The sequence below is a fragment of the Macaca thibetana genome, chromosome 7, assembly GCF_024542745.1.
Source record: "Macaca thibetana thibetana isolate TM-01 chromosome 7, ASM2454274v1, whole genome shotgun sequence".
In the NCBI taxonomy this organism is placed as follows: Eukaryota; Metazoa; Chordata; class Mammalia; order Primates; family Cercopithecidae; genus Macaca; species Macaca thibetana.
In genome coordinates this window covers 35,624,683-35,651,788 of record NC_065584.1, presented here as the reverse complement: position 1 = coordinate 35,651,788, position 27,106 = coordinate 35,624,683, and the positions used below count along the sequence as shown (strand labels likewise).

General features: G+C 39.8%; 1 protein-coding gene and 1 long non-coding RNA gene across 14 annotated transcripts in view; both read left to right on the top strand.

Annotated features, from left to right (window-relative positions):
• The window catches only part of RGS6 (regulator of G protein signaling 6), a 626,535-nt gene that overhangs the window by 105,478 nt on the left and 493,951 nt on the right, over positions 1–27,106 (top strand). The window lies entirely within an intron of this gene.
• Positions 9,726–27,004, top strand: LOC126959597 (uncharacterized). The gene is made up of 2 exons (XR_007727575.1): positions 9,726–13,177; positions 13,214–27,004. It is a non-coding gene; the product is annotated as an uncharacterized LOC126959597 (long non-coding RNA).

Below are 27,106 nucleotides of genomic sequence, written 5' to 3'. Positions count from 1 at the left end.
ATGTTTCCTTCCTTTTGGCTTCTTTCAAAATTTCTTATTTGACTTTGGTTTTCAGCAGTATAAATATGATGGCCTAGGTGTAGGTATTTTTGACATTTATTCTGCTTAGTGGTGGTCTCTAAGCTTCCTAGATTGGTATTTTGGTGTCTGTCATTTATTTTGGAAAATTCTTGGTCATTATTACTTCAACATTTCTTTTGCTTCATTCTTTCTTCCCCTTCTGGTATTCAGTTACATACATGTTGCACCTTTGCAATGATTCCACAGTTCTTGGAAGGTCACTGCTGCCGCTCCTTCCTATTCCTCCTCTTCCTTGTTCTCCTCCTCCTCCTCCTCTCCTTTTCTTCTCCTCATCCTTCTTTGCCCACCTCCCACTCTTTTCTTCTCACTCTTTGCATTTTTATTTGGAAAGTGTCTATTGAGCTATCTTCAAGTTCTCAGATTCTTTCTTCAGCCATGAGTAGTCTCCTTATGAGTCCATCAAAAACATTCTTCATTTCCATTTGTCTTTTTGATTTCTAGCAATTCCTTTAGATCCTCTCTTACAGTTTCCATTTCCCTGTTGATGTTACCTATCTGTTCTTGCATATTGTCTACTTTGCCCATCAGTGTTCTTAACATATTGTGATGCTTAATTTCAGGTGTCAACTTGACTGGAGAAGGGATACCCAGATAGCTAGAAAAGCATTATTTTTGGTGTTCCAAAATGTCTATGAGGGTGTTCCTGGAAGAGACTGGCATTTGAATCAGCAGACTGAGTAAGAAAAATCTGCCCTGCCCCAATATTGACAGGCACCATTCAATCAGCTGAGGTCCCAGATACAACCAAATTAGAGAGGAAAGACGAATTCATATTCTTTCTTTCTCTCCCCTTCTCTCTCTTCTTTCCTCCCTCTCCCTCTCTTTTTCCCTCTCTCCCTCTCTTCTAGAGCTGAGACATTCATCTGCTTCTAATCTTGAACATCAAAACTCCAGGTTCTTGGCTGGGTGTGGTGGCTCATGCCTGTAATCCCAGCACTTTGGGAGGCCGAGGCACGCAGATCACTTTAGGTCAGGAGTTTGAAACCAGCCTGACCAACATGGTAAAACTCCGTCTCTACTAAAAATACAAAAAATTAAGCCAGGTGTGGTGGTGGGCGCCTGTAATCCCAGCTACTTGTAATCCCAGCTACTTGGGAGGCTGAGACAGGAGAATCGCTTGAACCCGGGAGGTAGAGGTTGCAGTGAGCTGAGATCACACCACTGCACTCCAGCCTGGGCAACACAGTAAGACTCCATCTAAAAAAAAAAAAAAAACCCAAAAAACAAAAAACTCCAGGTTCTCCATCCTAGAAATTCTGGGTCTTGTACCTGCAGTCCCCCAGTTTCTTAGGCCTTTGGCCTTGGACTGAGAGTTACATTTTTGGCTCTTCTGATTCTCAGGCTTTTGAACTTGGACTGAGCCATGCTACTAGCTTCCCTGGTTCTCCAGCTTGCAGACTGGGACTTCCCAGTCTCCATAATCCGATTTAATTCCCTTGATGAATCCCCTCTTGTCCATCTATTTATCCTATTGGTTCTGTTTCTCAGGAGAACCCTAATATACATATTAATCATAGTTATTTTAAATTTCCTATCTGATAAGTCCAATATTTATCTGGTTCTATTATTACTTTGCCTCTTCAAACGGTTTTCTCTTGCCTTTTAGCATGCCTTGTAATTTTCATTGAAAGCTGAAAATAATGGTTTGGGTAATAGACCTTTAGTGTAAGGTTTTATGTTAATCTAGACTTGATTAATCACAGACTACAGTTGGCCTGTGTTTAGTGTTTGCTGTAGCTGTAGGTGCCAGAGGCTTCAAATTCCTCTGGCGTCATTGTTTTAGTCTCCCCTGTTCTCTATCTGAGACCTCCTCAGATAGAGTTTGCATCTTGTAGCTCTGTTAGATATAATCTAATGTAATCTGTTATTTTACTGGTGAGATATGGTGCTAAGGTGTAGGGAAGGGGAAGCATTCTATAATCTTATGAGTAAATACCAGTTTCTTAGTGGGCTTGCATTCATGGCCTATGATCTTCACAAGTTTTTGTTAGCTTTTATTTTCTTAAAAAAAAAAAAAAACCAAAAAAACAAACAAACAAAAACACCAAAAAAAAAAAAAAAAAAAAAAAAAAAAAACTCCCATAAATGAGATAGGAAGGCTAGAGGGGCTAGAGTAGGAGAAATGTCCTTCCCTCAGGTGGATAAGGCTCTGGTAAAGTGTTTTTGGATTCCACCCTGGAGAGTAGGCCTTTATTTTTGAAACTCCTCTGGGCATATTTCATAATAGTTACCATTAGGGATGAAATATTTGTGTCCTCCCCCCACACCCCACCAAATTTATATGTAGAAGCCCCAATACCCAGTATGAGTGTGTATGGTAGGATGTGTGCAGAGGTATTGGAAAATTCAGGTTCCCAAAAGTTTGGTCTTAGTGAAGTCCTCAGAGGTCTTCTTGAGTCTCTCCTTTTCTTCACCGAAGGCTCAATGACGTCATCCATCCTCCTAATGGAGGTCAAAGCATTAAAGTCATTTTTCTCCCTAGGAGTGTCTCCCCCATTGCTAAATTGCCAGGCTAGTATTAGAGAGAAATGTGCTCCCAGAATTTCATTGTTGTGGTTTTTTTTTTTTTTTTTTTTTTTAAACCTTATTATGACTTTAATGTTGAAATTTCTGTTTTGGACTTTTTAGCATGACACATACACACACCTCCCATTTTATTTTATTTTCATTGCTTTTTAAACTCCCATGTCCAATGTCTATTTTAATCTTATGTTTGGCAGCCTGAAACATTTTATTTCTAAAATTGATTCTCTAATTATACAACATCTACATGGCTTGTAATGACATCAGTAGAGCAGAATCTAGAATCCAACTCAAGGTTTTCGTTTTGTTTTTTAAGAGTAAGTAACTTATTTTAATCAATGTAGTAAGAGGAGATTGAAAGGTACCAGGGTGTGTGAAAGTGAATGGTTGCTCCTTCTCCCCATCTCCTCCTCTTCCTCCCACTCCTCTCCTCTTCTTCCTCCCCCTCCTTTCCTCTTCCTCCTCCCCCAACCCTTCTTCCTTCTACTCTTCCTCCTCTGCTTACTCCTTCATCTTATCTCATCCCTCACTAAAAAGAGTTATACTAGCATTGGAAGTATTCCTTAATGGCTATACTTTTCAGATATTATAACTTCAGAATTTTCTAGCTGATAACAGGATTCTAGGGCAAATGTCATATAGGATATGGCTCTTTGAGTACCAACATGGCAAGAAATGTATTTCCTCTATTGAAGACATGTTGATTTTCAGCTGTACTGAAAAACTCACAGTCTTCCAGTATTGATAAATAGCAAAAATTGACTTCACATAATAACACTTTTATTTACCTAGCCTTGTGGCCCTCTCATTTTGTTAGATGATCCTATGGCTGAAGAATGCACCAGGACTAATGCTTGGACAAATAGTAAATCTCCGTTTTCTTTATAGTAGATGCTTCTACATAAAACTCCAGTTTGGGCAGTAACTTGAGCAGGCAGCTGTTCACGTGACACAGCGTAACGCACACTAAGCACAGTGACAGCTCCAGACGATAGTCTACTCAGGAGTTTCCAAGTGGACTGATAATCTACTGGATACTCTCATCTGGAATTGTCTCCTAAGCTGAGTGGTTAAGCTATAGAGGCCCATGATTAAACAATGTTGTTTCTGGAAAGAATAACAGAAATTGTTATTATTTAGTGAGTACTTACTGTCTGCCAGGCCCTGCACTAAGGGCTTTTTGTGTGTTATTTTTGTTTAATCGCCGCAGCATATCTAAAGGGTATTATCCTCCTTTTCCCATGAAGACACTGAAGGTCCAACAGCTAATAAGTGAAGCTGGTGATATGTCCTGTTGTAGCTACTAATATCTATCAGCTCCATAATACAGACACACTTTATCAGATTGGGTAGCCAGGCAAGTGACCACTGAGAGAATGGTGCACAGGGGAAGTAAGTAGTGACTGAGAACACAGGCTGGACAAAGATCACTTTCTTATATGAGTCTGCAGTTCTTGAAATAACACCTAACAGATATGGCACTAACAGTGATTGGTAGCCTTACCCAAACGTGATATTTTGCTTTTGCCTTTATATCATGGTTTGAATTTACAAACTTCATTTCTTTTTCTTTTTTTTTTGAGATGGAGTCTCGCTTTTGTCACCCAGACTGGAGTGCAGTGGCATGATCTCAGTTCACTGCAACCTCTGCCTCCCGAGTTCAAGTGATTCTCATGCCTCAGCCTCCCAAGTAGCTGGGATTACAGGCACGTGCCACCACGCCCGGCTTATTTTTGTATTTCTTTTTTTAGTAGAGACAGAGTTTCACCATGTTGACCGGGAAGGTCTTGAACTCCTGACAAACTTCAGATGGGGGCATTGCCTGAAGCGTATGATGCCCACTATTGAGGTAAACTACCACATGGTACCTGGATGAGGATCTGATATTTCACCAAACCAGAAATTTCCCAGGCAAAGTGAATGGAACCAGAGAGACTGTGGATTCAGACGTTTCCTATGTAGTCATACTTCTGAACGGGTAGTCACAGTGTGTTCAAGGGCAAATGATAGCTAAATTATCAACCGTCTTTAAATGTTTTCACTTTAACAGGGTTACCAAATCGTGCTTTAAACTTGAATTTCTATCAAGCTTCAGAACCACAAATGTTTTCTTAGAATTTTTCCAAGATTATCTGAATCAGTGAGTCCTTTAACTCACTTCTCCCGGTATCAAAACTCTTTTAAGTCTTTTTCTGCCAAAGGTGAGAGGCTATGCTATCGCCTTCTAGTGCTGATTCTCCTTTCCATTTTCCCATGCACCCTACTGTTTTCTGTCTCCCTTTGCAATTCAACAGAAAGAGAAATCATGAGGCAGTATGAAATGAAGGACTTTTCTGGGCTGATTTTCCTTTTGAATCAGAATGGAAATTTATGGTCATAGTGCTTTCCATGAGGTATTTAGAAGTTTCCAGTCAATCATCGCTCTTATCAGGGGTTCTTAAAGGCTTTGGGAAATACTAGGTTAGCTCTCTTACAATATAGACTGCCCTTTGTTACAGGGACATTTTCTTTTTGCAGATTTTTTTTTTTTCTTAAACAGAGAAAATAGAGATATGAAATTATTTCCTTAATCTCTACAATAATAAACCAAACCATAATTATTTCTATTCTATATTTTAAACTTCTAAATTTCACTGACAATGCATAGCAATTGCAGTAATTTTTTAAAAAATAGAGAAGAGGTTACAAATAACAAAAACCTCTGTAATCCCATCACCCAGAGATGAGTTCTAGCCCCATTCATCTCACAAGTTCTGTGCCACTATTGCATTTCACGTTGCCTATTCATATTAAGAGAATAGCATTACTTTTATTATGATGATGATTTATAAACAATTTCCCTGAGTTAATTCCCAGACATTTTACAATTTTGGCCATAATTGGAAGTCAGAATTTTATCTTCTCAGTTGGAAAGTAGAGAGAAGAGAAAGGTATAACAGTGAAAAAATTTTTCTTAGATGTGTATTTGTGTTGCATTGTTCTAATTTCAAAACAGAGGAAGTCTTGAACTCCCGCTTTCATGGTGCTTTCTTGGAAATAAATAGAATTGTTTTCCCAAGAAAACCTTGGAAAACTTTCTAGTAATAGCAGGAGGAATATGGGAGTAGGAAATGGAAAGTTGAAGGATTTTAATTTGGAAACTGCCACCCTTTGGAACACAGAAGAGCTGGTCATGGGATTGGCCCCAGGCTTTGCTTGTCCTCAACAGGGGCATTGATAAGGGGAAAACAAAGCGAGGTCTTGGAGCCACAAGTCAATGTCTTGGGAAAGCTCGGCAACATGGTGTAAGTCTCTTGTGATAGCTACCTTTATGCTTACTGCTTTCTATTGGCAAACATCTCTCATCTTTTGCTGATGCACTGAGATCCCATCAGTAGACAGAGAAAGAACGGGTGAGTCAGAAGCCATCAGCCAGAAGCACACAAATGGGTGTGGATATGTCACCACCAACAACCCACACAGAGTGGCTGGCTACAGCGTTCACCCTTAGGATCTCCTAATGAACACAGTTAACAGTAGTTGGAGCTTTGTCTCTGGCGTCGTCTTGCAGTCATCTGCCTTATTTGCCGATTGATTTCTGTTCTTGAAACTCTGAACAGGAAGCCTTCTGTTGACTCATCCCTGCTTTTCAGACTGAAAGCACTTGTAATTTTATCTACCATGTATAGTCTCTAAAAATTTATTTTGACGCTATGCTGTATCAAAAGCAATTTAAGAAAGTAGGAAAGTAGGAAATATAACAACCAAAACCAAACAGTGACACTAAATATATACATATATAGCTGTACACTAGACTTATCCTAGATTGACCAGCTAGATGATCTTGATTCAGTAAAGACAAGTTAAGAAAACTTGTCTTTACTGTCAACAAGATGGTAAACTTGTCTTTATGTCAACAAGAAAAAAGGCAATTAGAAATTCTTGGAAAAACAGAAATTTGCAAATGAAGTCCCAATTTAATATGAGGTAAACTGAAATGTGACAGAATTCTGCATAATTGATGGCATATAAGAAAAAAGAATACATTGGAACTTGACGCTTACAGCTAGTATGGTGATTACAGACTATATCTCCTTTAACTGATTTAGTTTCACTATCTGGAATTGCACTGAATAAAATATTTACCTCATTGTAATACTGAAAATATTTTATTAGTTTTCATTTTTCATAATTAACCTGTATGCAAAGCATGGAAGATAAATTATATTTACTGAAAAAAATGGAAATATTCTAAAACTTGATGTTGTAAAATAATGCTTATAATAGGTGATAAAATATGAGAGATGGGGCTGGAGGGGGCTGGAGGTGGAATGGGCTGGAAGAGCATGTGTTTTCTTCTGTTTCATAGTGGATAGTTGAAATGGTACTCTTTAGTCTTGATACATAGAGAAGTAGAGATTTAGGAATATGATTACATGATTAAGGTGACAAAGATTATATATCTGAAGAGGACAAAGGGGAAAGGAGATGCTGTGTCTCAAAATTGTTTTCTCCTCTAGCAGGGAATCAATATACAGTTGACCCTTGAACAATATGGGTTTGAATTCAGGAGTCCACTTATATCCCAGTCTTTTTTAAACCAAACATGAATTGAAAATACAGTATTCCCAGGATGCAAAGCCTGTGTGTAGGGAGGGCTGACTTTGCACATATGCAGGTTCTGCAGGTGGACTGCGGGACTTGAGTATGCCTGGATTTTGGTATATGCAAGAGGTCCTGGAACCAATCCCCCAAGTAAGTATACTGAGGGGCTACTGTGGATTGTTTAAAGTTTGTAGAGGTATATGGGAGTTAGGCAGGCTTGTACTTTCATACTATGTTATTGCCTCAGCCTTGAAGCTTTCTAGTTTTTTTTTTTTTTTTTTTTTAATCCATGTCCATGATTTTGAAAGTGCTGGGATTACAGGGAAAAAAAAAAAAAAGTGGTCAATGTACATTTACAAGAAAAAAAAAAGTGGTCAACTTTGATTTAACAATTATTATACTAGCAAAACTTTGTTAAATTTCCCTAGGAGAAGACACAGTCTCAAATGCAGTGGAAAAAGCAAGAAGCAAAATCTGCCTGCTTCCACGTTGTTTTCAAGGAGAGTGCCTGAACAAAATGGTACCATTTGGACAATAAATAGATGGGCACCGATTGTAGACAAGCACAAGCAAAAAGAAAACAGGACTGGCACTATTCGCATGAGGGCAATTTCAAGGCAAAAAGTATTAAGTGGACAAAAGGTGATATTTTGTAATGGTAAGGGTTAGACTCCACCAAAAATTTATACAGCCATGGTTCTTTAGATATGGAAAATTAGCATCGAAATTGGTAAAGCAACAACTGTTAGGAGATAAAAGAATTAAAGAATAAAGCAAAAAATATTAGTACTTAGAAAATTAGAATAGCCAATGGTATAATTTAAGTTATAAAAATAAAACATATTTAAACAAAAGTCTGCACCTGCAAAGGAAACTTGAAAGGCAGGGCTCTTGAGGATGGGGTGTGTGTGGAGGTGAAAGGGGTACAGATGGTTTATCCTAATTGTAGGTTTTAATCACTTTCTTATAGAAGGAAGGAAAAGTTTTCTTTCTGTGACACCATCTCATTGTAAAATCCTGTCAAATTGAAAACTTTGAGATAAAAGTATTATCAGGAGTTACTGCCATGACTTTCAGTATGTGAGCTATAAATCTGTTCTTACCACTAAGTCACTGAGAACTAAGGCTGCTGATTTTCCCAGCTTAGTAAAACAGAGCGACCTGACCAAAAAATGAAAAACATTTTTATGGACTTTCATTCTCCTTTGTGCAACCCTAATGTCCTTCCTGCCTCTATACTTTCTAGTCTATCTAAGAAATTCTAGACGGATGATTTACTTTCTCTGAGGGAAGCTAAGATTGAGGGCAAAAGGAGATCCGCTAGGTACCTGTGCAAACGTCGGGTGGGACAGTGATAGAAAGGAGGCGTGCAGGGGACCGAGAAAGATGCTTTGGGCATCACAAACCGCTTTTCCAGCTCTAGAGACTTGGTAAAAGTCTTTGGAGTTACATCTAAGTCAGAAGAGTACATTTTGTTTATCCCCCCAAAAAACCTCCTGGTGTATATCTTTTAATCAAATAGCATTGTGATCTTGTCACAATATATGGACAACAGATATTTTCAGTTCATTTGATACTTAACGTAGAACATGTTAATGTGCTGTTTTAGCAAAAACCTGTAAAGGAGTTTAATAATGGATAACTAGAATGAACGTAAGTGGTATCAGGTCCTTACTGTCATCCCCCCTCCCACTATTCATAATGTACTGATTTGAAATGTTCGTGAAATCAATACAGGCAAATTAACTCAGTGAGCAGCTTCTCCCCAATCTCTTGCTGCAGTGATGAGAAGCCTCATTCTGGATCTACTTGTTCCCAGATGGTAGACAAGGCTTATTCTAACCCATGGACTGAAAACAAGGCAGACCAGCAGTCGGAATCTTCCCTGCTTAGTGTAAGATCTCAAAGAATTAGATTCCCTAGCATGAGGAATTTTTCTTCCTGGATTTTTTAAATGCCACTATTCGGCAGTGATTAAATAGCAAGTTCAAGTGATTAAATCTGGTCCAACACTATACTTTTCCTTTAAAATTGCTATCAGGTTTTGTAAGTAAGGAAGTGGAGGCATTTTTGTAAGTGCATTAACTCTCAAAGCCCACAAAAGTATGTTTTTAAACTTATGGCTCAAGTTGTGTGGATACGATTTCAGACCCACAGAGGTTCTTCCAATGTGTCTAATGTCCAGGACAGTGCACATGTTCAGAGTTTCATTGTATTTTTCCTTCCTTCCTTCCTTCCTTCCTTCCTTCCTTCCTTCCTTTCCCTTTCTTTCCTTCCTTCCTTCCTTTCTTTCTCTTTCTTTCTTTCTTTCTTTCTTTCTTTCTTTCTTTCTTTCTTTCTTTCTTTCTTTCTTTCTTTCTTTCTTTTTCTTTCTTTCTTTTTTTTCTTTCTCTCTCCTCTCTTCCTTCCTTCCTTCCTTCCTTCCTTCCTCTCTCTCTCTTTCTTTCTTTCTTTTTCCCTCCCTCCCTCCCTCCCTCCCTCCCTCCCCTCCCTCCCTCCCTCCCTCCCTCCTTCCTTCCTTCCTTCCTTCCTTCCTTCCTTCCTTCCTTCCTTCCTTCCTTCCTTCCTTCCTTCCTTCTCTCTCCCCTTCTCTCTCTCTCTCTTTCTCTCTTAGATGGAGTCTCACTCTGTCACCCAGGCTGGAGTGCAGTGGCATGATCTCAGCTCACTGCAACCTCTGCCTCCTGGGTTCAAGTAATTCCCCTGCCTCAGCCTCCCGAGTGGCTGGGACTGCAGGTGCCCACCACCACGCCTGGCTAATTTTTGTATTTGTAGTAGAGATGGGGTTTCACCATGTTGGCCAGGCTGGTCTCGATCTCTTGGCTTGTGATCCACCTGCCTCAGCCTCCCGAAGTGCTGGATTACAGGCGTGAGCCACCGCGCCCGGCCGGCACCATGTTTTCTTTGGAGTGTTGTTCAGGGGTCTCTTGCATCAGAATGTCCTGAACTGCTTGTTAGGAATGCAGTGTCCTGATCCTGCCCTCCAGATTCTGATTCAGTTAGTCTGGAGTGAGCCTTGGAAATCTGCATTTTATTTAGCATTATCTCCTGGGGGCTTGGGGGCTCCCCAAAGTTTGAGAACCACCGCTAAGGGCTATTGTGTTTCTACAGGCAAACCTATTTTTCTGCTTTTGTTTTATGTCATTCAAAGTAGGAGCTTAAGAATTTATTTTTGGTGAAACTAGAACACTGTCTTCAAATTAATAAGAGCCTTGTTGTGTAGGAGAAATATTCTCTTCAAAATCCCTCCACGAAATTGATCTCAAAAAGACTGGCCGAGTCAAATGCTAAACAGATCTGTCCTGTACCTGGCTGCCACCTGTCAAAATTGCTGACCTTACGCTTATATATTCAAATGCTTCCTGGAAGTCAAAACATATTTTCAAAAGTTTCTAGTGGAAAAGAACTAAGCCTGTCGCTTGGTTTTAAAAGGTGGAAATTGAGATAAGACAGAATGGTTGAGATTAATTTCACATCAAAAGAATAGAGGTGAGAAGAGAATAGCAATTTCCATAACTTCTATCATTTATCTTTTAGGTTGAGGATGAAATAATCCTTCCCTTCCCAACCAACATGAAGATGACTGATACACCCATCCTACTGAAGGATTCCTACTGTGTCAGAGATTACATTATATTAATTCCTTATAGAAATATAAAGAGTATAACCTTAAAAAAACTGGGAATTGTTAAATTAGACATTGGATTTGGGGGGCTATTGTTTGGGAGGGTTTGTTTTGTTTTTCCTTCTTTCATAACAGTTCACTCGATTAGCTGTACCAGGGACATCTTTGGCTGGAAAGGTGGAGGAGTCACTGTACTTGAAGATGAGGGTTCTACACCTTGGCCTGACCATTTTGAGATTCTTGCTTCTAAAATAAGATGGAACCTGAAAGATGGGATGATTCTGGCATACTAAGTATTTGACTTTGATTGGAATAATTGAACGTCCCTTGAATTTTTTTTCTCATTGGTATTGGATTCTGTTGTCTTTACTTATAGAAATTTATTTTCCTTCCATTCTTGGTTCAAAGAATGAACCACAGTTGGTGGTCACAGTTGGTGGTTGGACAAACCAAACCGCCAACTGTCCACGCATGGTCTTCTTTCATTTTAATTGTATTTGAAATGAAAACCTGTGGGCGCAATGCCTAATCTAAGAATCAGAACATTATTCTCTTATACCTCTATCTCTGTAATTCTCCTTTATCTTACTCCTTCGCCTCCCTATCCCTCTGCCACCAGAGGTAACCAGCATTCTGAACATTGTTTATCATTCTCTTGCTTCACCCCTAGGTATCTACATGTATGCTTAAGCAATACATTGTTTCATTTTGCCTGGCTTTGAACTTTATGAAGAGGTATCATCCCTGGCTTATATGGTCTCTTGAGACTTGCTTTTTCACTCAGCCTTATGTTACTAAGATTCATCCATGCTGTCATTGCTATGTAGTATTTTTATTTGTGCTTATACTGCAGTTTTCTATAAATATTAGTATAGCTTATACTATGATTTATCAATACTTGTGTCATTGGGCATTCAGGGTGTTTCCTGTTTTTGTATCTATGAGCAGAGCTGTTTGTAAGCATTTGCGTCTCCTGGCTTGCATGTGCCGAGGTTTCCGTTGTGTATATACTTAAAGGAAGAACGGCAACCACTGCTGTGTTGTGGTGTATGAAATCATTCAACTTTACAAAAGAATGTGAAAGGGCTTCCAGGGTCGCTGTATCCATTTCCACTCCCACTAGACGTGCAGAAAAGATCTTGTCAGTTCACATCTTTGCCAACTCTTTATATTTTCAGACATCAATTTTTTTTTTGCCAATTTTGTGTTTATAAATCTGATATACTTCTTAAGTATTTTATCTATCACTTAGAAAAAAAGGTAGGAAATAGGATGTGGTTGCCTTCACATACAGAGGCTGGAAAACAAAGTTGCATGCCTGCTGAGTTTGATGGCAGTCACATTTTCCGCCCAGTGATCTCACTGCATAGTAGTTGACACTCTTTTCTTACCCTCGCTAGAAACATGAAAACCTTGCCTCTGCACAGTGGAATCCCTTGGAACATTTAAAAAATGCTCATGTCTGGACCCCACCTCCAGAGACTGATTTCTTTGTCTGGAGCCCAGCCTTGAATATAGGGATTTTTTTTTTTTTTAAATAAAAGCTTTGCAGGTGATTCTAATGTGCAGTCTAAGTTGAGAATTACTGCTCTAAAATATAGAAATCTTGATAAGCGTAAGCTCAGGGTAGCCTGATATTGTTAATTAATCTTTTTCTCATTTGTAAAGTACAAAATTGGCATAATTTTGGAGAATCCACTTGCCTGTAATTTCAAGCTGAGCAGCCTTTGAGAGTTTTTTGGTTTTTGTTTTGGTGTTTGTTGTTGGTAGAAGTAAGTAGTAGAAATTCAATAAAAGTATGGGCTAGAAATGTGCTCGACATTTATTTTATTCTTCTAACTGTGGATCTCAAACTTTAGTGTGCATAAGAAACACCTGGGAAGCATTTTGTTTTGTTTTACAAAGCGGACTTTGATTACTTTGATTCAATAAATCTCAGCGTGAGCCCAGGAATCTGTGTTCCAACAAAGTGATTATGATGTAGGTGGTTCTAGAGTCGTCTTTTGATAAAAACTGCCTCATAATAATCCTACAGTGTAAGCAGTATTCTCATTTACAGATGGGGGGATATGAAGCCCAGATAAAAAACCGGCACCAGGTCACACAGCTCCCTAGGGGACTAGCCTTTGCTCTGTAAGCTCTCAGCCCTGCTTATGGTGTGCCTCCAACAAGGCTCCCAGAATTTAGGAACGTCTGCCAGGATTTGGAACATGTGTTATCTTCTCTATTCTTACATTCTTTCTTAATCTGACATGACTTTCTCTCTCCCCATCAAAAAACCACCTTTAATCTTCTACCCAAATCCGCCTCATTCCCGTGAGCTTTCAGGTGGTTGCACTCTGACATGGTCCCGTGAGCTTTCAGGTGGTTGCACTCTGACATGGTCCCGTGAGCTTTCAGGTGGGTTGCACTCTGAACACGGTCTCGTGAGCTTTCAGGTGGGTTGCACTCTGACATGGTCCTGTGAGCTTTCAGGTGGGTTACACTCTGAACATGGTCTCATGAGCTTTCAGGTAGGTTGCACTCTGAACATGGTCCCGTGAGCTTTCAGGCGGTTGCACTCTGAACATGGTCTCATGAGCTTTCAGGTGGGTTACACTCTGAACATGGTCTCGTGAGCTTTCAGGTGGGTTGCACTCTGAACATTGTCTCATGAGCTTTCTGGTGGGTTGCACTCTGAACATGGTCCGAGGCTGCCTAGTATTTTGTACAGTATCCTTCATTCCACAGATTTATAATCAAAAGCCACTGTTTTCTTTTAGACACACATGCATGAGTTCCATTTACCTATGGGGTTTGATTATTTGGGACACTTTGGGAGAACACCAATCCAAGCAAGCAAAGGGGAACTTACTGGTTTATGTCACACAGAACAGGGAAGGATACAGCTGATATGCAAGGACCTCCCTCCATTCAAGATCTCATGCCTCTGTCCATCTCTGCACTGCGGTGTCCTCTTCTGCCCTCTGCTTAGTAGCAGATGTGGCTTTTGGCAGGATGACTGCCCTGTCCTTTACAGATTCACTATTGGAAAGTGAGTGTGTTGCCCATCCCAGCTCCAAGGTAGAAGGTTCTGGCTTGGTTTTGGTTACATGCCTAACCCAGGATCAGTTAACTGTGGACAGAAGGTGGGGCACTGTGCTTGCCAGCCTCATGGTGGGAGTGGAGAAAAGAGTAGTTTTCCTGTAAAATGGGGGAGTGTGTCCTAGATACAGGGTTAAGGGACTGCTGGACAGAGCAATAGATGGTTTATTTAGTGTGTCTTCTTAATTTGGGTGGAGCATAGCGACTTCGTGTATTTGGCTTTCTGTATAGTTAAAGGGTTGAACTTATGTATAACATAAGTCACTTTCTTTTTTTTCTTTTTGAGACATAGTTTCGTTCTTGTTGCCCAGGCTGGAGTGCAATGGCACGATCTCGGCTCACCACAACCTCCACCTCCCGGGTTCAAGTGATTCTCCTGCCTCAGCTTCCCGAGTAGCTGGGATTACAGGCATGCGCCATCACACCCAGCTAATTTTGTATTTTTAGTAGAGATAGGGTTTCTCCATGTTGGTCAGGCTGGTCTTGAACTCCCAACCTCAGGTGATCTGCCCACCTCGGCCTCCCAAAGTGCTGGGATTACAGGCGTGAGCTACCACGCCTGGCCAACATAAGTCACTTTCTATGGTGTGCCCATCCCCATAGATAACCAAAGGCAAGCTAAAAATGCCTACTTGCCTGCCACTGGCTCAATACTTTAATTTTGATTTTGAGGTGGATTAATTTTTTTCTGAGAAAATTGTACATAGAGAATTTCTTATTAAAAATTGGGCTTGCAAAAAATCAAATGTGTTGTACTATTGTTCTTATTTCACCCTAAAACAATGACTTTAGTTGACAGTGACTTTTATGCAGCCTTAATACTTGTTTCTAAACTCATGTACAAGTGGATGGAACTATTTCTGTGCACATTATAAAACTTATATTCATTGCATGTTTCCGTCCCCTGCCACCCCACTGAGTGAGGGCTTTACCATGAAATCTGGGCCTTTGGCCTGTATATTTTTAATGACATTCATATTGTACTATATCTGCAACCATCTGTAATACAGCTGTATATGTTTACATGAAACACAATATACTTTTAAGTTTAATTCCATTTGTGAGCAGATGATAGCTTGTCAAGGAAACATTTGATCATGTTTATGTCTGTATTTGGCCACAAAAACCTCATAATTACTCTCTTTAATTACATATCCTTTTCATGTTACCTGTAATAAATGCAAAGGTATCATATGTGTTGGCCTTGTGATATGTATTTTTGTATGTAAAGACAGTCCTCTTAAGAATGTTTGTGGCCTGGAGCAGTGGCTCATACTTGTAATCCCAGCACTTTGGGAGGCTGAGGCAGATGGATTACTTGAGGTCAGGAGTTCAAGACCAGCCTGGGCCACATGGTGAAATCCCGTCTCTACTAAAAATACAAAAATTAGCTGGGCGTGGTGGCAGGCGCCTATAATTCCACCTTCTCGGGAGGCTGAGAGAGGTGAATTGCTTGAGGCAGAGGTTGCAGTGAGCTAAGATCTCACCATTGCACTCCAGCCTGGGTGACAGAGTGAGACTGTATCTAAAAAAAAAAAAAAAAAAAAAAAAAAGAATGTTTGCTTCTGAAGGCACATTTATGTCTACCTAGTGTGATGTCAAGGGGGTATTCCAGTTTGTATCTGTAGCTGCTACAAGAAGGGTGTCATGGGATCTGTGGTTACTCTCTTACTTTTCCCATCTGGGTATTTCTGAGTGTGTTTGCTCCAAGAGAGCCACTGGTTCTGTTGGCTACATGCAAAGTGTATCTGTCTGTCTGTTAATGCTGTTTCCCTTGAAGATACTCGCTGCTGAGATACTTCCTGGGAAGTTTTGCTTTCCTGTCACCTCCCTTAAGTGCTTTCCTTTGAGTGTTCTCATTGTAACTCATTATTAAACTAGCAGACTTCGTTGCAGTGAATTTTTCTTAAATAACTTAATTGCAGGGCCTTTCGCAGGTCATTTTGTGCTCCTACTTACTGCTTGGAGGTGGTACAAAGTTAGCAGCTCAAGAGACAGACCTGCCACCCATGATCTCTCCTCCAAGTTCTCAGGATGTTCAGAAAGTTAAAATTTCACTCTATCAGATTTCCATCTGGCTTGGCAATCAATGCCGGATTAGCTCCAAATACTCTTTCCAAGTCTCTTGAAGGATGTGCTAGCCTCTGTATTGAGTTCTACTTCGGGATCACACCATGTCTGCGTGCAAGAATGACATATCTGAGTGACTGCCATTAAACCCACATGGTGGAAGTGTTTGCTTATCCTGCTATGTGATGCTGGCTATCTTATCGCCAGTTTATGAGGTTTTTTTTTTTTTTTCTTTTGCTTTTCTTCCATGTAAGTATTTCCAAAGCAGAGGCATTGGCTTGCAGAAGGTGTGTCTGCAATCAGTCCAGCTTCCCCAGATGTGCTGAGGCTTCAACAAGGGTTTTTAAAACTTGTGCTAGAATACTCATCTTCAGAAAATTTTTTAAGTTGATGCAATATAATAGCTGCCAACTGAGCATACATTTTGAGGTAGTTTTCTTTAATGGGAGTATATGCTCATCCACACTCTTTCCAGTGTTAAATATTTTAAGACAGCTGGTTAGAGTTGAGGGTGCCTTTTTTTGGTTATAAAATGATGACAGAACTCTAAAATCACATGATTATTTATCGGCATTAAAAACATCCTTTTATATCCTGTGGAATAGGTATATAAAGGGTTTTTTTGTTTGTTTGGTTTCTGTCTACTGTTATTTAAGAGTATCATAAAACCTGAGAAAGAAAAACTTAATTAGTGGTCATCTAGTCTAATTCTCTCGTTTGACAGATAAAGAAATTGAGGTTCAGAGAGATTAAGTCACTCACTTATGGACCTATAGCTAGTGAATGGCCCTGAAATTGTTTCCCAGTCATGGTTAGAGGAACAACTTTGTCGGAGACCTGACTGGTACTTTGGACTATATGATGTTGTGCCAATTATCTAACACTTCTGGACCTCAGTTTCTTTACTTGTATTATGGATTATTGTGAATATTATATTTGACTACATCCAGCAATGCTATTAACCCAGTGCCTACTATCAAATAAGTAGTTAATTTATGTTAGCCAGTTCACAGCTGCACTTATTTTTATCTTTTTTTTTTTTTTTTTTTTGAGACAAAGTCTCACTCTGTTGCCCAGGCTGGAGTGCAGTGGCGTGATCTTGGCTCACTGCAACTTCTACCTCCTGGGCTCAATGGATTCTTGTGCCTCAGCCTCCCAAGTAACCAGGACTACAGATGCCACCATGCCCGGCTAATTTTTGTATTTTTAGTAGAGATGGGGTTTTGTCATGTTGGCCAGGTTGGTCTTGAACTCCTGATCTCAAGTGATCCGCCTGCCTTAGCCTCCGACAGTACTGGGATTACAGGCGTGAGCCACCGCACCCTGCCGCTGTGCTTATTTTCAATCCTCTTATCTCAGGGATCTTAGTAACCAGAGCAGAACGGCAGTTTTTCAGCTTTTACAATGCCTTTGTTTAGAAGTCTTGTATATGTAAATCTGCTCCATCATTTAAAAGTTCTCCTAATGCAATTTGGAAGGGTTTAATATGGAAGAAGAGCAGGGACTTTGGGAGGGAGTCCAATGATAACTTGTCACATGTTGTTTTAGAAGCCAAATAGGTGGTTTTTACCTTACTGGTGCACCCTCATTTAACTGTGAGGTATCCTGGCACTTCAAACAGGTACCATATAGTACCTGTTTTGTGTTTTAAACCTGGTACTGTTTAGAACACATGCTTCAGAGAGTGGTCTGTGTTTCGCTGCCACCCAGTTAAGGCATGTGTTACTTCTTGTTGTGGATGGAATGCCTGTGAGCCCTAGGTTCCTATGTTGAAGCCCTAACCCCCAGTGTGGTGGTATTTGGAGATGAGGCCTTTGGGAGGTGGGTAGGGTTAGGTTAGAACATGATGGTGGGGCCTTCATGATGGGATTCACGGCCTTATAATAAGGAAGAGTGCGCACTCCCTCTCCATGTGAACACAGAGGAAAGGCCATGTAAGGACTTGGCAGAAATGTGGCCATCTGCAAGCCCAGAAGAGAGGCCTCCCTAGAAGCCAAACACTGCCTGATCTTGATCTTGGACTTCCCAGGCTTGAGAACTATGTTCTGTTGTTTAAGCCACTCAGTCTATGATATTTTGTTATGGTAGCTGGACTGGAACAGACCAAGAGACCTCTGGAGGAGTGTGTGTTGTTCAATGATTTACTTCCTTGTTTGCCTGCATTATACACTTTACCATGTCTCCACGATGAAAGAGGCATGACTGTTCAGATGCATCGAGGTTCTTCTCTACCTACCAAGGTCCAGTGCCATGAGGGAATGTTGGGCCAGGGACTCAAACAGGAGCAGTCATCTAACCCCTTTCTATTAGGTCTTTGGTGATTAAAAATCTCATATGAATCAAGAGCTGGTAGAGTGCTAATGTTCACAGGTTTTTATAGAACATAAAAGCTCTGTAATACAGTTATTTTGTATGTTATATAAATAATTTCCCTGCAAGTATTTATTCATTTACTCTTCATTTACATAATTGCTTATAATCTTTTTTTTATATATTCCTGTCCCCTGCGCCACCCCTCCCACCTTTTTTTTTTTTTTTTTTTTTTTGCCGTGGTTCATATGCTTTTATGTAACCTGAACTATAAAAGACTAGAATACTGCAGATATTCTATCTGCCATATCTGTCATTTTCTTGTGACAGGTACTTAGTCTATCATATACAAATCTCTGTATAGTTACCAATGTCTTTTTAGCTATTTATTAATCTTATCTTGTTTCTTTGGCTTCTGAATCACTTTGCTGAAGTTGAAATAATCTGAGGTCAGAGCCAGTTTTTATTTAAATAGATTGAGTGCAGCTAAACCTGAATTATAGCCAAGAAAGATCTTACACCAAGTGCCTACAAAATTAGAAGCATTGCCAGGGACGCATCAGGGGAGTGTTTTGCTTACTGAAGTCTTATTCTGAAATAAATTTTAGGCCCTGGTGATGGGATCTTTTGGTTGTTATTGGTAGAACTCCTAAAAAATGTAATGTAGTTTAATTTTGCTTTTAATTTTTTTAGCATGAACTTTCTCCATCATTTCTTCTTTCCAGAGATTTTGGGTCTATCCATTGGTTGCCATCTATGTGTTCAAATATGTGACTAGGTAGAAGAGAGGTAAACAGGAGTATATTCACCTGTCATCATGGAAAAGTTATTATTCAAGACTCTGTAAGGGGAATGCGGCAGTCCTAAAGGCTGCAAATATTCTGGCAGCATTGTAGGATTGCACTTTCTCTCCTCCTCTGAAGGTAGATGGGAGCCATGTGTCTTGCTGTGGCTAATGAAATGTGAGCAAAGTGTTGGAAGCTTTAAGAGCCGGTGCATGATTCATCATGTTTCCATCCCACTGCCACAGTGATTGTGAAAACGAGTGTTGAGATGGACCCTCTGTTTTCTGGGTCCTTAATTGACTGCGATAAGACAGATTATTGCCAATCTGTACTAGACATATATCTTTAGCAGAATGCTTTAGTTGGGATTTTGTTGGGATGAGGGTCCATGATTTGGCATACTCAGTGTAACCTAACCTATTCTGATTGTTATAGGGAATCAGAGAAGTGTCCTTACACTCAGGGAGCTTGTGATTTAATATAGCAGAGAAGATGTGTTTGCATAATGAAGAAGGAACCAGCTGCTTAACTGTACTCTTTATTTAGCCACATTACTGAACAAGAGACAGACTGATTATAGCATAATATTGAGATTTTGAGTGTATTCCTGAGACCCTGGTTTCAACTGGGAAAAGTAACTTTTTTTTTGCTTGAGACTTTCAGATCACAATTGATCAAAACACCTATGCAAGGAATTAAACCTGCTACAAATTAGCCACTACATGCATGATACCTTTAAAAAAAGACCAATTTTGAGTTATCTCTTATTGTTCTTTTTATATTAAAAATCTGCATAGGAAATGAGATGAGAATATTGATAACAGTACAGATTTGCTTTGATGGTGTCTATTAATCAAAATTGTTCTTTATTTTTTAGTATGTGGGGATGACACATACTCATGGCTAATATTGGTGAAATTGCTAATTCATTCATTCTTTATTTGGTAATTCATTCCACAAACATATTTATCTGGTATAAACCAGGCATAGCTCTCAATGCTGCTGGTACAGCAAGAAACAAGACAGAGTCTCTGACTTTGTGTCTTACATTTTAGTGAGAGAATTGGGTAATAAGCAAACAAATAAAGGTACAGTGTAGCATCAGTGATAAGAGTTATAAAGACAAAGCAGAGAAATGAGACAGACAGTGCAAGGTGCCTGATTTCACCTACAGTGGTTAGGAAAGGCTGCTTTGAGAAGGTGACATTTGAACAAGAAATTGAAGAAAGCAGGGAGAAAAGCCATGTGACTACCCCAGGGAAGAATCCTTCAAGTGGCATAAATAGCCATTTCAGAGACCCTGAGGCAGGGATGTAGTCGGATGTTTGAAGTACAGCAAAGAGACCAGTGCGGCTGGAAGAAGAGTGAGCAAGTGAGGAGAGATGGGTAGGAGATGAAGCCAGAGACGTGGTCAGGAGCCACAGAACCAGGGCCTGCCCTACATCTGATGAGAAGCCATTGAGATTTTGAATGTGGGAGAACCATGACCTGCTTTATGTTGGAAACTGATGTAGTCTGTTGAGGGCAAGAGAACAAACAGACTAGCAAGGAGACTTGTGCATGAGTCCAAATGGGAGATGATGGGGTTTGAACACAGTTGGCAAGTGTGGTGGTTGTGAGATGTGTTGGGTTCAGGATATCTTTTGAAAATATTGCTATTAGGACTTTGCGATTTGATGTGGACTTTGGCCTGAGCATCTGATTGACTGATGACACTATTTTCTCAGATGAGGAGAATGTTCAAGATGCTGTTTGCCTATTCAAGAGAAGGTGGCCATTGCATATTGCATATGTGAGCCTGGACTTCAAGGGTAATGTTAGGACTGGAGATATGAGGTTGGTCATTCAATGGATAGGTGGATTTGAATCCATGAGATTGGATGAGATGCTTTGTTTTTGGGGTGGGGGGGGTGCTCTGTCACCTAGGCTGGAGTGCAGTGGCACCATCTCAACTCTCTGCAACATCTGCCACCCAGGTTCAAGCAATTCTCGTGCCTCAGCCTCCGAGTAGCTGGGATTTACAGATGTGCACCACCACGCCCAGATAATTTCTGTACTTTTAGCAGATACAGGGTTTCACCATGTTTGCCAGGCTGGTCTCGAACTCCTGGCCTCGAGTGATCTGCCTGCCTCGGCCTCCAAAGTGCCGAGATTACAAACATGAGCCACCACTCCTGGCCTGGATGAAATTCTTAAGGAAAGGAGTGTACTGAGAGGAGAAGAGATGTTGAAGAACTAAATCTGGGGTGCTCCCAACAGTTAGAGGTTGAAGAGCTGAAGAGGAACCAGTGAAGAGGACCGAAAAGGAGCAGCCATTGAGGAGAGAGGACAGTCGGACAAGTGAAGTGATCCACAGCTACATGAAGACAGTGCCAAGGAGGAAGGAGAAATGAGAACCATGAAAATACTACTGAGAGGTTGAGGACCTGGGCTGAGACTGGAACATAGGATATAGCAGCATGGAGATCATGGTGACATTGACAATATCATATCATTGGGTGGTGGCATAAGCTTGACTGAAGCTGGTTCAGGTGAGAATAAGAGATGAGGAAATAAAGATAGAATATACATTTCTGAGAGACTTTTGCTATGGGGTGAGAGGTAAGGGAGAATAGCTATGTAGGATGTGAAGTCAGAAAAATTTACTTTTTAAAGATGGGAGTTATATTACACTTGAAAGCTGATCATTATTTAGTAGAGATAAAGAAATTGACAGAAGGATCTCCTTAAGTAGGCAAGAGGGGATGGGACCTAGTGTAAGTGGTGGGTTGGCTGCATTAGCTGGAGTTAAGGCATTGCATATTCTAGATTTGTACAGAGACATATAGGCGAATGCACATGGTTATGGGAAGATGCTGTGATTATCTTCTGCTTGCCTTTGTTTTCTAAGAAAAATAAGAATCAAGATCAGATGGGTGTGAGGAAGGGGTCATTTCTAGGAGGAGGAGTATAAGTTGACCAAGACAGTGTAATAAGATTGCTGAGCAGAACTGAAAGCACATTGAGATTACTATCATATCTTTAAAGCAAAATCAGTCAGCATAGTTCTTTATTTTTCTCTAGATTGTGTCATTTGCTGTGGTGTAGGGAGAGAGTCTAAGGGTTCTCTTGTAGGTAATCATGGTCATAGTTTTGCCATCTGAGTAACATGGAAGTGGAGATGGGCAGGCGTGGACTGGGGCACATGCAAGGGAACAATTTTTGGGGGTGCCAAAGGCCAGGCTGGAAGAGGTGAAGGAGGAGGGAATGATTTTTGGATGGTGCCATAGACCAGGCTGAAGGGGGTGAAGGAGGAGGGTAAAGACATTAAGCGGGGAATGGACCATGGAGAGGTGGTCAAGTCAATGGATCCAGAGGACACTGATGCCAAATTGTTGAGAGGCATGAGAGGGAATGAGCTGGAAATTCCTTTGAAATAAAAAGTTGGCAGCTTTCCTCAAAAGAGACGTTTGAAATTAATCTCAAAAGAGACATTTAAAAATTACTTACTTTTGCTGCATGGTTGGGGAAAAATATATTTTTCAAGCATGACTTCAACTCATTTTGTACCAGGGTATTCACACTGATATTCTCGGGTAAGTCATTAAAATTAGTCAACTATTTCTGTGTCTTCACCCATAAAAGGAGACATGTGAGAAAGCAGAACTGAATACTTAGTGATTGTTAGATTCCACTGAATTTCACTGCTTTGTTGCAGTTTAACGAGCAGGCTAGGATTGCAGCGCTGTCATTTTAGTTGGGCCACCAAGCCTTGAATAAGGAGATAAAACTGGAAGATAAAGTCTTAATAGGTACAACAAAAGAAGCTTTTGAGAGATCATTGGATAGATGTCATCTATTTGGTTGCTAAATTATTAACACACAAACAAATCTCTCTACTGTTTATCACGTGTATTTATCTTGAAGCATTAGTGATAAAAAAAAAAAACCTGCTTTGAAAACATAAAAATGGTGAAGTGTGGCAATGGTATCATATGGCAATGGTAAAATGTGTTTACCTATGTAAATATGATGTCACAAATGAATCTTGTCATTGTATTTTGTAGTATCTTGGAGGTTACTGGCCAGAACTATTATAATAGTCACATTCATTTCATATTTATTTAAAATGCACTGTGTTTTCACACACATTGTGTTTTAGAGGGAATTTTACTGATGATGAACATATATTGTCTAGAAGCAGAGCCATCTGAATTGAAACTCAAATATAAGTGCCACTTTTATTAAATATACAACTGGCACACTTTGAAAATGTTATCTCAGCATCTAGTATTGGCTTCATTTTGGTTTCTCATTTTCCTATTTTATTTTGTTCAATTTAACAGTGGGGAACAGGGTTACAAATTGTGTTTTTTCCTGCATTATTGGTTTTTGTCAAGTGGTTTACAGGTCAAAGTTTGTGGATCTGCCAGAGGCTTTATCTCAAAACTATAGGCAGCAGCTATTTCTTGAAATAATTTTAGATAGATTTCTTCATTAATTTATGTTTTGGGGTATGTGATGCACAATCCTTTAAGTCTTAATATGACTGTTGGTTTAATATGGCAGAGTTAGAATCAGTTTCACTCATTGTTTATTATAATTAGCCATGCTTGACTACCCAATAAAATGTCTTCCCTTTACAATGAACTTTTTCTATTGCCATATTCTTCTTGTCCTTAAAACAATGATAACAGATCCTCAAAAGTCATTGGGGTTAATAAAAGATGTTTCTTTATTTTCAAATCTTTAACAAAGCTTCTCCTTAACCCAGAGGGTTTTCAGAGGAGTAAAGAGTGGAAGTCATTTGTACATGAGTTGGCTTTTGAAAGTGGCCCTCGTTATTAAACCATGTCTCTGCCTGTTGATTGATGTTAACTATCTGCTTATGGTCTGAGATCAGTGTCTACTGCAAACGTTTGGGAAGATATCATCTTTCTGTGGAGGTGAAGCTTAAATATCTTCTATAAAATATGCCTCGATTTCAGAAGTACCATTTGTAGCAATGCCTGAAGTGACCACTATATTACTGCCTTAGAAGTACTTTTGTGGTTTGACTGTGGGGAGGGAACGAGTCACTGGAGATTTTGCTGTCTCTCCAGGTTTCATTCTTTGGGAATCAAAGGTAGGTAATAGTTTGGAAAAACTCTGTAGGGGCTAAAGCTATTTCTAAAGGTTTTTACGTCTATATATAGTTCTGTATGTTACTGCTTCAAGCCCAGCAACTAGCAATTTTAGTTTCACTGAAGTTGTGTTTTCTTTAAATACACAAGATAATAGAACTGTAACTGGAATTTACATGTTGTATATAAAGATATATTTTATTTAATCTTGTCAGAAGGTTTTTTTTGTTTTTGTTTTTGTTTTCTTTCTGGTGCTTTTAAGCTAATGTGGCATCTTTCTCTTTTCAAAGAGTGGCATCTCCAAGGAATAGCTCTGCCTGGAAGGTGCTTGTGGCTGTCCACTTAAAAGCTGAAATTAGGTCAGTGTTATTTTGTCTTAAGATAACAAAAATAAGACCCCAAGGAGTAATGACTTGGGATTTCATTTAAGTACTTAATTTACAGGAAAAAAAAAAACCAGTTTTTGATACTGAATGATTATTACACTACTGAATAATTATATATTTTTTCTTCTCCCAGTGTTCTTATACTTTAGAGGCAATTTTTTTTTTTTAAAGATCACAAAAGGTCTGATTAGTCAAAGAATGAAAGAAATGCACTGTGGCTCCAAAGTCCCTTATCCAAAACCTCTGGGACAGAGGTGTTTTGGAATTTAAGATTTTTTTTTTGCTGAGAATGATGGTTTCCAGCTTTATCCATGTCCCTGCAAAGAACATGAACTCATTCTTTTTTATGACTACATAGTATTCCATGGTGTATATGTGCCACATTTTCTTTATCCAGTCTATCATTGATGGACATTTGGGTTGGTTCCATGACTTTGCTATTGTAAATAGTGCTGCAATAAACATATGTGTGCATGTGTCTTTATAGCAGTGTGATTTATAATCCTTTGGGTATATAGCCAGTAATGCATCATTCCCAGCAAAGTAACACAGGAACAGAAAGCCAAACACCGCATGTTCTCACTCATAAGTGGGAGTTGAACAATGAGAACACATGGATACAGGGAGGGGAACATCATACACCAAGGCCTGTCAAGGGGTGGAGGGCAAGGGGAGGGAGAGCATTAGGAAAAATACCTGATGCATGCGGGGCTTAAAACCTAGATAATGGGTTGATAGGTGCAGCAAATCACCATGGCACATGTATACCTATGTAACAAACCTGCACATTCTGCACGTATATCCCAGAACTTAAAGTAAAATTTAAAAAATATATTTTTTAGAGTTTAGAAAAATAATACATTTGGATTTAGCAGGGTTTAGTGCAGCACTTTTTAATCATGCACACTAATATTTCTGTAGTGAAACTGAGTATTCACACTGAGATAAAGACCATGAATAACTTCACATCAGTTCAGGTAAAGTTTTGCCTCCTATTAAGTCTTGATAACAAACTTTAAAAAAACAAAATTAAAAAAAAGTTTATTTTCAAAACTTTTGAAGTTTGGGCTTACAGCTAGATTATAGGTCTGGCCTTGCTTTTCTTTAGATTACATTTCCCTTATTAGTCTTTTAAACAAATTAAATCCATGTTTACCAGCGCCGTAGTATTTTGCCACCGTGGGGATGGTCTAGAGGCCAGCACCATCAGCATCCCTTGGGAGCTGGCTAGAAATGCAGAATCACAGGTGCTGCCACAGAGCTGCTGAATCACAGTCTGCATTTTGATAGAATCCCCAGGTGATTCATGCGTGCATTAAAGATCAAGAAGCACTGCTGTAGTATTATATTGGCTTTAATTTAGATTCCAAGTCTTAGAGGGAAAGGCTAATGGGGGGATACTTTAGTTGTTTAAATCCTGGGAAAGTGAGCCCAGATTACACTAATTTCATTTATTTAATTATGTATGTATTTATTTTTAATGTTTAATTTTTTTGTTTGTTTTTTGAGACAAGGTCTGTCTGTATCATCCAGGCTGGAGTGCAGTGGCACAGTCTCGGCTCACTGCAACCCCTGCCTTGCGGGCTCAAGCCATCCTCCCACCTCAGCCTCCAGAGTAGCTGGGACTATAGGCGTGCACCACCACACCTAGCTAATTTTTATATTTTTTGCAGAGATGGGGTTTTGCCATGTTGGCCAGGCTGGTCTTGAACTCATGAGCTCAAGCCAACCTCCCGCCTCAGCCTCCCAAAGTGCTGAGATTACAGGCGTGAGCCACTGCATCTGGCCTAATATCAGTTCTTTTTAATTTTTTTATTCAATATTTCCTCCCTCTCTCCCTTCCACTCTTCCTTTTTTTTTTTTTTTTTTTTTTTTTTTTTTTGAGAGGAGTCTGGCTGGAGTGCAGTGGCACAATCTTGGCTCACTGTAACCTCTGCCTCCCAGGTTCAAGCAATTCTCTGCCTCAGCCTCCTGAGTAGCTGGGATTACAGGCGCCCACCACTATGCCTGGCTAATTTTTGTATTTTTAGTAGAGACGGGATTTCACCATCTTGGCTAGGCTGGTCTTGAACTCTCAACCTGGTGATACAACTGCCTTGGCCTCCCAAAGTGCTAAGATTAAGGTGTGAGCCACCGCGCCTGGCCCTCTCTTCCTTTCCCTCCTCCTTCCTTTTCTTTTTCTTTCTTTTTAAAAATAAGTCTCATAATACTTGATTTTAAATGGATCATTTAGTCCATTTATTTACATTTATTATATTGATATATTTGGATTTTTCTCTTTTGTACTTTCTGTTCTGATTTTGTTTCTTTCTCTTTTATTTTATTTATTTTTTTGAGATGGAGTCTCGCTCTGTCGCTCAGGCTGGAGTGCAGTGGTGCGATCTTGGCTCACTGCAACCTCTGGCCTCCTGGCTTCAAGTGATTTCCCACCTCAGCCTCCCGAGTAGCTGGGATTACAGGTGCACACCACCACATCTGGCTAATTTTTTGTATTGTTAGTAGAGATGGAGTTTCACCATGTTGGCCATGCTGGTCTTGAACTCCTGACCTCAAATG